The sequence below is a fragment of the Dipodomys spectabilis genome, unplaced genomic scaffold (genome assembly GCF_019054845.1).
Source record: "Dipodomys spectabilis isolate Male_0828 unplaced genomic scaffold, ASM1905484v1 ptg000125l, whole genome shotgun sequence".
In the NCBI taxonomy this organism is placed as follows: domain Eukaryota; kingdom Metazoa; phylum Chordata; class Mammalia; order Rodentia; family Heteromyidae; genus Dipodomys; species Dipodomys spectabilis.
In genome coordinates, this window is record NW_024870802.1 from 22,948,089 (window position 1) to 22,963,070 (window position 14,982).

Genomic DNA, 14,982 nt, shown 5'->3' on the forward strand with positions numbered 1-14,982 from the left:
ACATCATGTATTTCTTTTAGTAGAATGATTATGTGGGAAGAATACTGAAATACCTTGTGTTAACTTTCTATCTAGGTCTCATTCATTGGCATTGGGAAAGTCATTCAACTTCTCGATCCTTTGTATTCTAATTTGGCAAATGGCAATAATGATCAATGGCTGTTTTGCAACTAAAATAAGAAAATATATCTGAAAACTAGCATATGGTAAGTACTCAATAAGTGCTACTTTTATGCTTTGGAAGTCACTGAGGAGACAGGATCTGAGATGACTCTGCTTTATTATCACACAAGCATTATCTCATACTGTACATGTCACTTAACCAGTGAGCAAATAGCAATTTTTACTTCTTGGGGAAAAAAATCCTGCTTTTATTCAGATGGTGCTTGTGCATGGATTTTCCTAAAGGCAGAGCCTGAAACAAGACTATAAGGTATTTAGAAATACTATAAGGCTTTTACTTGAAGATGACTCTTGGGAAGTGGGTCAGAGAAGGAAGAAAAGCTGCTGGAAGGGTATGTTACCCAGGTCCCTGCTGTGAGCAATGGAGTGTATCCCAAGGCCTACAAACTGTGTCCTGAAGCATTTTCCCACTGGTTCCAATCCTAACCTGGTCAAAGTTTTATTTACAAATTTTCTACTGAGCACCCACTGGTGCAGCTTCAGAAAAGCCCATGTGAGAAAGTGACAGTTTGTGCTCGACTGCAGAGGCTATGAGGGAGAAGTGAGCCAGTCAGGACCAGCTGGACAACTTGCAGGACCAATACAAAATGAAAAGGCAAATCTTTCTTTAAAAATCATTCCAAATTTCAGGAAGGACCAGGCGCTGGTGGCTCATGCCTATAATCCTAGCTACTCAGGAGGCTGAGATCTGAGGATCATAGTTCAATCATAGTTCAAAGCCAGCCTGGGCAGAAAAATCCCTGAGACTATCTCCAATTAACCACCCACCACCCCCACCCCACCATACACAAAGTAGAGCTGTGGCTCAAGTGGCTCAAGGGGATGGTGTTGCATCAGCCTATCCTGAATTCCATCTGGCAGTGGACTACATTTTACTTTGAGGAATTACATGTAGTCTTGATGAAACTAATTTAGAAACAAGGAGCCCTTAGCCAAGGTCTATTGTACTCTCCAGTAAATCTGAATTCTAAAAGCAGTACTTCTGAATATACTGTCTATTTGTTCTTGCTGTCTAGATCCTGGTTAATCCAGTGTTCCTGTCCTTCCTGAATCTCACTTGATTCTATGATCTGTGATCTAGCCAAAATTCTTCATTCACATATATTTACATAGATACACATATATTTCTCTTAGCCACAATTTCTACCCTGTACCACAAAAGAATCAAAGGAGAAATGTCAAATTGAAATGCTCTGGGATGCAGCTCAGCAGACACAAGACTTTTAAGTTTGATCCCAGCATTGGAAAACATCGACTAGTTAATTAAAGGAAATGGAAACTTCTTTTTTTTGTTGTTTTGTTTTGTTTTGGGGTCCGGTCATGGGGCCTGGGCGCTGTCCCTCAGCTCTTCAGCTCAAGGCTAGTGCTCTACCACTTGAGCCACAGTGCCACTTCCGGCTTTTTTCTTTTTACTTATGGGGTGCTGAGGAATCGAACCCAGGTCCTCATGCATTCAAGGCAAGCACTCTACCACTGAGCCACCTTCCTAGCCCCGGAAATGGAAACTTCTTACTTCCACATATTCTCTCATACTAATTAAAGGCATAGCACCAGATAGACTGAAAAACTGGCCTCAATTATCCAAACTTTACAACGTGACTTGTATTTCCTCCCAGAAAGAAGTGGAGTCTATTTCCCCACCTCCTTGAATAGGGGCTGGCTTGTGATTTGTTCTGGATTATAAAATGTGGTAGAATAATACATCTGCCACAAACTTACATAGGAAAGGCTTTTCCTGCTTCAGGTCTTTCTTTCAGAATCCTGTGACTGCCATATGAACACGACCTGCCATCCTGCTGGTCTTAAACTTAGAAGCCTTAAACCTACGAGTGAACCCCAAACCAAAAGAGCTGCCCACAAATGAATCACGGCTGTAAATATATGAGGTAATCTAGCCACAACAGACATTTAGCTGATAATAAGAGTCTTGAGCAATTACAAATGGTCACTGTTTTAACTCTCTGAAGTTTGGAATAATTAGTTATAAAGCAAACTAATGGATATATATCATAAAACATTAAGACACTGAGCTGGGTGCCAGTGGCTCATGCCTGTAATCTTAGCCTCCTGAGTAGCTATTTGCCATTCAAAGCAAGCCCAGGCAGGAAAATCTGTGAGACTCTTATCTCCAATTTACCACCAGAAAACCAGAAGTGGTGCTGTGGCTCAAGTAGAATGGTCACCTTGAGCTGAAGAGCTCAGGGACAGTGCCCAGGCCCAGAGTTCAAGCCCCACGACTGACAAAAAAAAAAAAAAAAAAGACACTGAATTAGTATTTAACCTGTTATTATTATGTTTTATTATGTATCTTGTACTATGTCGATAAATAGTTGCTTATTGAGATTGCCATGGTAATCCCATATACATATATTTGTCTCTTAAGTAATGTGGCTTCTCTTTATTTGCTTATTTCAGAGAGACAAAGCTTTCTATGACTACTCTATCAAATGGTAATTGGTAAATTAATTTATCTAATATAAGAGTTTTTGTTGTATCTGATACCACCCCCAGCCAAGAACCAGCAAACTCTGTTTTGAGCCAGGTTTCGTGAGAAGTTACTGTGGACTTGAGGCAGGCGCTGTTTTACCATCTGTCTGCTCCTTCCTTTACCACAGTCTGCCCATATTTAATACACTGGACCAATTATTTAACACAGCCTGGGCAAGACTAATGGCTCTGTTCAAGACTAGAGTAATCTTAAGTTTGTGAGCCAAGCCAAAACACATCCCTCATCCAAGGTGCTCAGAAAATTTGAGTCAGTTCTCAAATCACTTGGAAAATTTTAAAACTGACTAACCACATATAATAAGGGGATCTGTCAGAGACCATGAGGCAATTCACTTCAGAGACTGGGAGAAGCTGGCTAATGTGCATATGTGATTTTCCAAGGCTTTAAAACAAACTTCTTTGAAAAGCTGCATTCTAAATTGGTATATAGGGGTAGTGCCACATAGAGAAGTACAGAAGTTCACTAAATTAGGGAAAAAGCATAAATACATTTAATATATCTCTCCACCATTTTTATTTCACAAGACTTTTTCTAACATGATGCAATTTTGACAGATCATTAGTAACTTCAATTTATGGTGTCAGTATGATTTAGAAGATATTTTTGTTGGTTTACTTGGTATAATACTTTCCCCCATACACAATGAAACCCTACTTGTAAAACAGGTTTTCCAATGAATATACACATTCAGGTGCCTCTATCTATAATACTACACAAGCTCTTGGCTTCTTGATAAGTCTGTTTTATCTGGGATGGGATCATAACAGAACAATTCTTCTACAACACATAGGGAAAAAGAGGAAGGCGAATTACTTAAAGTTGTTATTTAACACTGCCGATTTATTGCCAGCAAAGAGCCTTGCTTGTAAGGTGATGCAGCTGTAAGCTACTAAACTATTAGCAAACAAGGTATAGATTTCCTTCCTTCTCTAGCTCAAAATCACCAGGAAAAGTTCTACCTTATTAAGAACTATTTTTAAATATTCTATCTCTGAAAGAAGAAAGAAACCATAAAAAAAAAAAAGAAACCATAAGAAAAACTTTATAGAGTAAAATGTCACATGGAGGTTGGAAGGAAGAATAATAGAAGGAGGAATAGGAAATATGGTTAGTAAAGCTACAATGATGGAGGCAACGATACATCTTATTTTTGTGAAACTGGCCAGTAATAAGGTATTCTGTATTAGCACATCTAAATAAATGCTTATTGTACTTATCAGAACCAGTTGCTTCATGTTTGTTTGTTTGTTTTACTCCATATTGAGCAACAATCAAGCAAAATATGAGACTTCTCAATGCAACCTTGAGAAACTCCATTCTCTTATAACCATTCCAGTGAGGTACTGGTTGCAAACTATAATTAAGAGGGAAAGCTAAGTAAATCTATTTCAAAATGAACTACATCTCTAGCTGATTATTGTCCTCAGACAACAGTCAAAGACTGAGTCCAGCTGGGTGCTGGTGGCACACAGGTATAATCCTAGCTTCTCAGGAGGCTGAGATCTGAAGACTGCTGCTGGAAGCCAGTGGGGGCAAGAAAGTCTGTGAGACTCTTAGAGTAATCACAGAAATGGTCCTGTAGTTCCAGTGGTAGAGTGCTAGCCTTGAGCAAAAAGGAACTGGGGGGTGGTGGGGGGGTGGGGGGGGAGGCTGGGAAGGGATGTGAAGGGTAAACAAAGGAGGAGGCTGCAATGCTTGATAAGAAATGTACACATTATCTTGCCCATGTAATTGTAACCCCTCTGTACAGTATGTTCACAAAAAATTAAAATTAAAATTAAAAAAAATTAAAAAAAAAAAAAAGGAGCTGAAGGACAGTGCTCAGACCCAGAATTCAAGGCCCAGGACTGGGGGTAAGGGAGGGCGGGAGGAAGAATGTCTATTCTTAATTTGGAAATGTATATGTCACTATTTAAGCTTGGAAATCTGAGGTTGCTAGGAGTCACAACTGTTGTATTTTAGGTTTTATCTTCATTGGCTTTGTCACATTTCAACTACAGATGTTTGAGCACGACAAACACTTCTTGGTTTATGTCCTTTGGGCTTCTTATTAAGACTTGAAGGGGGCCTGGAAAGTTGGCTCAGTGGTAGAGTGCTTGCCTTGCATGCCTGAGGCCCTGGGTTCGATTCCTCAGCACCACATAAGCAAAAAGAAAAAAACCAGAAGTGGCGTTGTGGCTCAAGTGGTAGAGTGCTACCCTTGAGCTGAAGAGCTGAGGGACAGCACCCAGGCCCAGAGTTCAGGCCCCACAACCGGACAAAAAAAAAAAAAAGACTTGAAGGGCAGAAAAAGAAAAACAACAGCTTAGCTCTTCTTTGGGGGAATGTGATTGCTTGTAACTACTTTTTTTGTATGCCAGTCCTAGGGCTTGAATTAGGGACCTGGATGCTGTCCCTGAGCTATTTTGCTCAAGGCTAGTGCTTTACCACTTGAGCCAAAGCTCCACTTCCAACTTTTTGACAACTTATTGACAAAAAGAGTCTCATGGTCTTTCCTGTCCAGGCTGACCTTGAACCGTGATCCTCAGCTCTCAGCCTCCTGAGTAGCGAGGATTAAAGGTGTGAGCCCCATTTCCCAGCTTTTGTAACCACTTTTTAAGTGGGTAAAACTTTTTTCAATAACCCCTGCATCATCCTAGGCACTATCCTTTAAGAAGCTAGAAAACAGGAGAATATTTTTGTTTCTCCCTCTCCTAGGAACTTTTAGCTCTTTTAATCCATTCATAAGCAAGTTTTTTGTATGTGTTCAACTCAGTAAGGTTGTTCTCAATTTTTTCAAAAAAATATTAGATGGGAATAAAAGCCACAAAGCAAGAAAAAGCTTAAAATAGGAGCAATGCACTAGGACACTAGAACTAACTAGAAATGGTAAAATGAAAAGGATAGTTATTTAAAATGTTTAAATTTAACAGCTGAGCTACTGGCATATCTTCTACTGAAGGAAAGTAAATGAATGAACTGCAAGCTCTGAGTTCATCTACCAAAGTGAAGCTCAAAGAGACAAAGAGAATGAAAATATCAGAGGAAAGTTCAAAGTGGACAGATCCAGACATTTCAGTATTAAATACTACTGTACAGAAAGAAAGAATAATGAAAAGGTAAGATTGCAATATACTAGCAGGAATATCCTAATGCTGAAAAGGAAAAAAATAAGAGTATTAAAACTGAAATTTCGCATTATGTGTATAGTAAAATGTATATATATATACATATGTGTATATATATATATATATATATTTCCAGCATACCAGAGATAAAATAAACATCCTAAAATGTATGAGAAGGAAATGATATAATGTACAGGCAACAAGAATGAGATTATTAATAACAAAAGAGTTTAGAAATTAATGGACTAAAGGAAGATAATTTTGGATCCAGAATTCTATATCCAGCAAAATTATTATCCAAATGTGGAGGAAAAACCCTAGATACTCTCAGGCATAGAAAGACTTAAAAAGTTTAAACTCTCATTGAAGGAACTATTAAAGGATACTCCAGCAAGAAAAATAGAAAGGGTATAAAATATCACATTGAGAAAATAAACCATTGAAAAAGTAAATCTAAGTGAGTAATACATTTTAAAAATTATGTGTTTAAAAGCAAATTGGGCTCATGTTTGTAATTCTAGCTACTCAGGAAGCTGACATATGAAGATCATAGTTCAAAGCCAGTCCTGGCAGGAAAGTCCATGAGACTCTTATCTCCAATTACCCACCAGAAAATTGGAAGTAGAGCTGTGGCTCAAAGTGGTAGGGCACTAGCCTTGAACAAAAGAACTCAAGGACAGGGCCCAGGCCCTGAGTTGAAGCCCACAACTGACAAAACAAAACAAACAAACAAAAACCCAGAAAACTGGAACTGAAACTTCAGAGAATAGTATCATGAAAGCTGGAGGAAAGGATGAGGAGAGAGGTAAAAGTAAAGGTCTTAGCTTTATTGTTTGAAGAATAAATATTGACTAAATTTTTAGATTTTGCTGAAAGCCTAAATTCTGTCTTAAATATTTACAGGCAGCCAGTTGTATACATACCCATGAAACAGAAGAGACCTGGGACAAAAAGAAAATGTAATCAATGAAGTAAGTTAGGATACGAGGAGAAAGAAATGATAGACATAGCCCTGGTGATGCTATCTGAGTTGCTGGACACTCTTGCATGTGTCAGATGCTTGAAGCAATAAATCACCCTTTGGCAAAAGTTACATTGGATTAGTTCTTAGCTTACAAGGAACTAGAAAGATCTACAGAGATGTGAGAAGACTCAATATCTAATACTTAGGTAGTACTACAATGGCTTATGCCACTAACATTTACTGAACTCTCTCTGTATGCCAAGTACCCTAAATGTTTTCTTTACATTGTTTCATTTAATTATTACAATGTGAGCAAAGTGATGTTTATACAGGTAACATGTCCCACCAGCAGCTAGTGGCTGAACTAGAATTCTAGCCTAAATCTGAATGACTCTCAAAAAGCTGTACTCAAAACTCTAGTGTTCAAACTGAAGGCTCCACTGAATAAGAGTGTTATCCATCAGTAAAAAAGACAAGTAAGAGCATGAGGCCCTGAGTTCATGTCCCAATATGGGAAAAAAAAAAAAAAAAAGATCCACTAGTATTCTTTTCTAGAAAATCAGAGTGTATTAACTAAGGAGTACTTCACTTTAAAAATACAATCGGACCCTCTTAGGAAACTGTGACTTATAAAAAAAAGATAACAGTTGTTTGAGATATATATATATATATATATATATATATATATAAAACCTCTTACTAGATTTTAATACACCTTTTCCCTATGATCTTTTCCTTGCATTTTTTTAATGTTCTCATAAAGACTTTTTCCTTCTGTTTAAGAATTGATGGCAGGGGCTGGGAAGGTGGCTCAGTGGTATAGCGTTTGCCTTGCATGCATGAGGCCCTCAATTCCTCAGCACCACATAAGCAAAAAGAAAAAAGCCGGAAGTGGCACTGTGGCTCAAGTGGTAGAGTGCTAGCCTTGAGCTGAAGAGCTGAAGGACAGCGCCCAGGCCCAGAGTTCAGGCCCCATGACCGGACCCCCCCGCCCCCCAAAAAAAAAAAAGTTTTAAAAAAAAAAAGAATTGATGGCACTCAAAATAGCAAAGACCACATTATTCAAAGACTTAAAGACAATCCACAAATGGGAGAGCTCTTACAAGTCAATAACAATAATATCATTTAAAAATGGAGTACAGGGCTGGGAAGGTGGCTCAGCGGTAGAGCACTTGCCTTGCATGCCTGAGGCCCTGGGTTCAATTCCCCAGCACCATATAAGCAAAAAGAAAAAAAGCCAGACGGAAGTGGTGCTGTGGCTCAAGTGGTAGAGCACTAGCTTTGAGCTGAAGAGCTGAGGGACAGTGCCCAGGCCCAGAGTTCAGGCCCCACGACTGGACCCCCCCACCCAAAAAAAGGAGTACAAACATGAATAAAAATGTTTCCAAACAACTTACATGTCCCAATTTCCCAAGTTCAATTGTATGGAAGTTCCATATTTTCTTATCACTAAATAACTAATGTATCAAAATTACTTTGAATGTTACGCGATTTTCTTTACTCAGAGGTGTGAAATTAGCCCCTGTCTCTTTTCTTCTGCTAGAAGACATTCTCTGACATTCAGAGGACACAAAATTAAAGCAAAATGAAAGCATAATGGAGTACGCCACGTACCCAGTGTTTTCACATCTAGTTTGATCTTAGACAGTACCTTGAAGACAATCAAATAGCCATAAAATAAATCCACCCCCTCAAAGCCTGTTTTGCAGGTCTAACATCCATAAGATTTCCAAGTAAAGAATTTCCCCCTCTACTTTATCTGCATAGGAAAGCACTGGTAGTCACATTTTTTTTCCAGGTTCTATCACCAGCCAGGATTATCTCCTGAGGATCTGGAGAATGAAAGGTGCTCCTCACTCTTTCTCTGTTGACAGAGAATCGTTGTTTTAACATTCTGTCATTTGAGTTTGTCTCATTGTGGTATGACTGGCAGTCTCCCTCTTCATTAGGTTTCTATACTTTGGGGGACAGGGGATGGCTCAGTAAATGTTTGCCAAGTAAATGAATTGGGCCATATGCTTATCCCTATATCCAGCCATGTATTCCATTTTCTTCTTATAGCACCTCTCCCAATCCTTCAAATGTCCTTCATACTTCCCTTATATACATTCTAATTGTATATACAGACCTCTTTAACTGTCCCAACCCCTCCTTTGGTGTCTATAACCACTTGTTTTATTGTTCTCTTTGAGTATGGATTACTGTCACTAGGTGACATAGCACCTTAGAAAAACAAGCTCTGCGTAGATGTACCTTAAACCAGGGCACATGGCTTTGGGGACAGAGAACAGTTTAATCTCACCTATTCACTGCATGTTGTTGGATATTGTGCTACTTGCAGATCCAGATAAGGTGGTCCTGATATGGTATCTCCTTTGAATAAAACTGCACCCAGGTCAGGGACTTTGACTTCCCTCCTGTCTCCCAACACCTCTTAAATTGTGATTGTTTCCTTTGAATCCTTTTTTTATATTCTAGCCTTTAGCCTTCCACCTCCTCTTCTGCAGAGGAGAAGCACCGTTACCGAGGTTATATTGGTGTTTTAACTCAGGGCCTTAAGCTCTCAGGGTACTTGGCTTTTTTTGCTCAAAGCTGATCCTCTGCCACTTGAGCTACATCTCTACTTCTGGCTTTTCTTTTTGCTTGTTCACTGGAGATGAGTCTCATAGATTTTTCTGCCTGGGCTAGCTTTGAACCGCAAACCTCAGATCTCCTGAATATCTAGTGTTACAAGCATAAGCCATCAGCATCTAGAGTTATTAATCTTTGTTGAGACAAGAGTCTCTTATTCTGCCCAATCTGACCCCAAATTTGCCAACCTCCTGCTTCAGCCTCCCAAGTAGCTGTGCCTATAGGCACATGCCACCATGCCCCGCTTAACTTGTTGGTTCTTGCTAATTAGTGGGTTTCTAATTAAGTAGAAAGGTTACAAAAATACATATCTGGAAAATAGATAAAACTATTGGGAAATTAGTGAGATTAATTGATTTTTAACAGCTTTATTGTGATATAATTTACAATAGTCTATTAGTATCTTCACTGGTTTTAGTATATTACTAGAATTATAGATCAGCTTGCCATCATACAATTTTAGAACACTTTCCATCCAAAATAGAAACTCAAACATTCCTTACTCTCCTCCTTCAAGCCTTTGGCAACCATGAATCTCTCTCTATGGATTAATCTATTCTAGACATTTCATACAAATAAACCACACAAGACATGTTAATTTGTGATAACAAAAGATCCTTTCACTTAACATATCTTCAAGGTTAACATATATTGTTACATGTTTAAGTACTTAATTCCTTTTGTGGCTGAATAATATTCTACTGAACAAATTTGTTACACCTTACTTATCCATTCTTCATTTGACAGATGTGGGCTGTTTCTACTTTTGACTATTATTAATAATGCTGTAGGGGAAAACAAAGGAGGAGGCAACAATGCTTGATAAGAAATGTACTCATTACCTTGCTCATGTAATTGTAACCCCTCTGTACAGTATTCTCACAATAAAAACTTATTTAAAAAATAATGCTGTTATAAATACTAATGTACATATTTTATGTAGCTGCACCATTTTACAATCCCACCAATGAGAGTTCCAGTTTCTCCAAAAAAGCATATTCAAGGAACTATGTCACAGTCTCCATTTGCTGTGGGCTTGCTGACCCTCAAAATGACAGGATATTACTTCATTTCACAGTTGTTTTGTTTTTGTGGTTTTGTGATACTGGACTTTAAATTCAAGGCCTATTACTTGCTATGCAGGTACTCTACCCCTTGAACCATGCCTCCAGCCACATCCATACACATGCACTTAAAATTTGTGATTATTTTGCTTTCACATTCTTCCATGAAATGTAGGGAGATTATAAAGACAACACAGAAGTCTCTGTATTAATTCTGTCTCCTGCTCTCAAAACAGGTGAGTGGATTAGTTTTTGGCACTTCCTATGGAAGATTAATTTACCTAGAGCTACCCTATAATTATCCCACTAATTGTCATTAAAAAGGGACTCTAAATAATTCTAGTTCTAAGCAGAGGCTATCTGGTTTTCATCTTACTGCAATTGATTCCAAGAAGTTTATATTACCCTTGTAACTTGAAAAATTCAGTGAAGAATTGCATCCAATTGTATTTCATTTGCATTCTTGATGACCTTAGAGAACAAAGTACTAAGCTGTTATATCCAGTGACTGCCTGAGGCTGACAGTGTGCTCTGACAAGCAAGTTCTTCAAAAAGATGATCCTCAGTTGTCAACTCCACTAAAACTCCTCCCCAGTCATGACTCTCCAAAGGCAAGCCATATCCAGTGAATGATCATTTGAAGATATAAAGTCCTGAACCTCTGTACAAATCAGAGCATCAAATTGGCCATCCTGGCCACAGAGTTCTTGTGGGGCTGCCCTGAGGCCTTCATTGGAATTGCATCTCAATTCAACTTCTGCCAAGTCCTCCTTCTTGCTATACTTCCCACTGGTATTGATCCTAAGCTCCTCCTAGTCAACCTCTGCTCCATATCTCCATCTGAGAGCTGGTTTTGCAGGAGTCTACTGTGAGAAACTGCTATGAGGATGGCTATGAAATGAGGGTGATCTCCAACTAATAATGATCATAGCCTCCTGGGTGATGGGAATGAAGGCATGCGCACCCATGCCTAGCCCAATTACATTTTTACTATGTTTTTTTCTGTGACCTTTAACATAGCTGTAACTTGTATTATTGCATCATTGTCTTGAACAGAGTATCTGAGAATGAATCAGCTATAGTTTACATTCATAAATATTTAACAAGCAAGGATGGAGAATTTTTTTTTTTTTTTTTTGGGTCCGGTCGTGGGGCCTGAACTCTGGGCCTGGGCTCTGTCCCTCAGCTCTTCAGCTCAAGGCTAGCACTCTACCACTTGAGCCCCAGCGCCACTTCCAGTTTTTTTCTTTTTGCTTATGTGGTGCTGGGGAATCGAAGCCAGGGCCTCAGGCATGCAAGGCAAGCGCTCTACCACTGAGCCACCTTCCCAGCCCGATGCAGAATTTTTTAAATATTAAACTTCTCTTTTCTAGCTCAGCAAACTTCCAGTCATTAAAGGAAGCCAATTTTCTGTGAAAAAATTAAGTATTTTATATGCTAAAAGATAGGTTCACTGGCATATAAGGCTGTCATTTCTTAAAAGTATTTCTTTGAATATATTCCAGAGATTTAAAAATCACCTAAAAATTCATTATAATTCTGGAAAACACAAGGCTTCTCTGTCTTTCTTCCTTCATGGACAGACTCTAGTGATTTACAAAGACACCGGAGTATATTACTGAAAAGAAATATGGTTCTCTTGTCCCTTGGCTGACTTGCTCATCACTCTGGATTGAAATACATGTTTAGGCCAGCAAAGCATTATTTTCACTAAGAACAGAACCACACCATTCTCTGGTTATTAGCTATTCTACTATATTTAGTTTCTTCAGCAATCTTGTTAAAGCCCTCCAGGTAAAAATAATCCTTGGGCAAATATTCTTTCCAAAAGAAATACAAATGCCACAAAATGATTGATTAAGAAGGGCTTTAGGAATGACTGATAGGCAAATAATGATGAAACCAAATCACAACTTTCAGTATGAACAATCCAGTCAGGATGCATTCTTTCACTCCAATAGAGTGTCACTTTGATATAGGGGACAAATTTTGAAGTCAAAGGAAGTCTAATGGTGGAATCCCAAACATCAATCCTGAAGCATGCAGCAGGATTACTTGGGTAAGAATTTCCTTTCACCCTCAGAAGCAAATGCTTTCTGTATACTGGCCAGGCTGGTGACAGGAAGCACACTCTTGGCTGTTGCTCACCATGAACTTAGGGAACAGAGAGACAATCAGCAGATGAGAACATCATCTCTAGAACCAGATGGTTGAAATCTGTCTCCTACACCTAACACTTCTCAACTTTGGATAAGATGCTTCTGCCTGGACCTTACTTTTCTCACCTGAAAGCAAAGGCCATATCAATATCCACCTCATGCATTTCTGTGAGAAATGGGACTGTAGGTGACTCAGTCAAAATATTAGCACAAATGGCACACAGTCTGTTAGCACCTCATCTATCAGCACAATTCAGATGAATGGAAATTGGTAAGCACCTGGATAATGTTTCAGCTTCTAACCACAGCTTTCCCCTAGATAGATTCCCATGTATAATTTTTTTTCATGGTGGGAGGGAAGCTTAAGTGTTCTTTTTATTATTATTATTGTGAAAATACCATACAGAGGAGTTACAATTACATGGGCAAGATAATGAGCACATTTCTTATCAAGCATTGTTGCCTCCTCCTTTGTTTCCCCTTCCCATCCCTTCCCATCTCCCCCCTCCCCAGACACAATTGTAAGGTTCGTTTTTCGACATAATGATTTTTACATCTCATTGTTGCAGTGGGTCCACCTGTATCCCTATTTAAACGATTTGTTTTTTCCCTTCCCCTCCACAAACTATACCAACATCAAATACAGTGAAAGACGGGGTTATACCGTGGGAGAGGGACATACAAAGCAACAAAGAAATAATCTTATAAATACGTTAGAAACAATTGCATGAAAAAAAAAACATTTGAATACTTATCTTGGGGTTCATTTCACCTAACATCAACTTATCTGACCTTTTCTGCTTGTCTCAGACATATACTAGTAATTGCAAATAAAGGAAACCATGGGACCTATGTTTCTTTGGGCCTGGCTTACTTCACTTAATTTTTTCCAAGTCTTTCCATTTCCTAACAAATGGAGCAATGTTATTCTTTCTGACGGAGGCATAGAATTCCATTGTGTATATATATACCACATTTTTTTGATCCATTCATCTACTGAGGGGCATCTGGGTTGGTTCCATATCTTAGCTATGATAAATAATGCTGCAATAAATATAGCTGTGCTGGTAGCTTTAGTGTGGTCTTCTTTGTGATCATTTGGGTAAATGCCCAAAAGTGGGAATGCTGGGTCATAGGGGAGCTCTATGTGGAGTCTTTTGAGGAACCTCCATACTACTTCCCAAAGTGGTTGAACAAGTTTACACTCCCACCAACAATGCAGTAAGGTTCCCTTCTGCCCACATCCCCTCCAGCATCTGTTGTTATTAGAGTTCTTGATTATAGCCATTCTAACTGGGGTAAGGTAGTATCTCAATGTTGTTTTGATTTGCATTTATTTTATGGCTAGAGAGGCTGAGCATTTCTTCATGTGTCTATTGGCCATCCTTCTTTCTTCTTTGAGAAGTTTCTCTTTAAGTCTTTAGCCCACTTATTTATTGGACAGTTGTTTCTTTGAGGATTTGTTGTTGGGGAATTTAATTTTTTGAGTTCCAAGTATATTTTAGATATAAGACCCTAGTCCGTTGTATGACTAGTGAAGATCTTCTCCCAATCCGTGGGCTTTCTACTGATCTTGCTAGCTATGTCCTTTGCCATGCAGAAGCTCTGCAATTTCATGCAATCCCATTTGTCCAACCTTTCTTTGACTTGTTGTGTTTCTGGGTCTCTATTAAGAAAATTTCAGACTGTGCCAAGGAGACCTAGGGTTTCTCCTATTCCTTCCCGTAATGTTTTCAGAGTGTCTGCTTTGACTCCGAGGTCTTTGATCCATTTGGAGTTGATTCTGGTGCAGGGTGATATGTACGAATCTAGCTTTAGTTTTCTACAAGTAGTTCACGAATTTTGCCAGCACCATTTACTGAAGAGGCTGTCTTCCATTCTATTTTTTTAGCTCCCTTATCGAAGATTAGATGGCTATAGGTCTGTAGGTTCATTTCTGGGTTTTCAAATCTATTCCATTGGTCCTGAGGTTTGTTCTTGTGCCATTACCAAGCTGTTTTGATTACTATGGCTTTGTAGTAGAGTTTGAAATTTGGTATTGATATTCCTCCAGCACTGTTCTTTCTGTTAAGAATCGTTTTTTATATTCGGGTCTTTTATTGTTCCATATGAATTTTTGGATTGCTTCTTCTATTTCTTTGAAGAATGAGGTTGGTAGGTATGAAGATAGGTATCGCATTGAATTTGTAGATAGCCTTGGGAAGTATTGCCATTTTTATGATTTTGATCCTTCCAATCCAGGAGCATGGGAGGCTTTGCCATTTTCTAAGTTCTGTTTTGATTTCCTTTTTCAGGTTTTTAAAGTTTTCATCATAGAGGTCCTTCACTTCTTTGGTTAAGTTAATTCTTAGGTATTATATTTTTT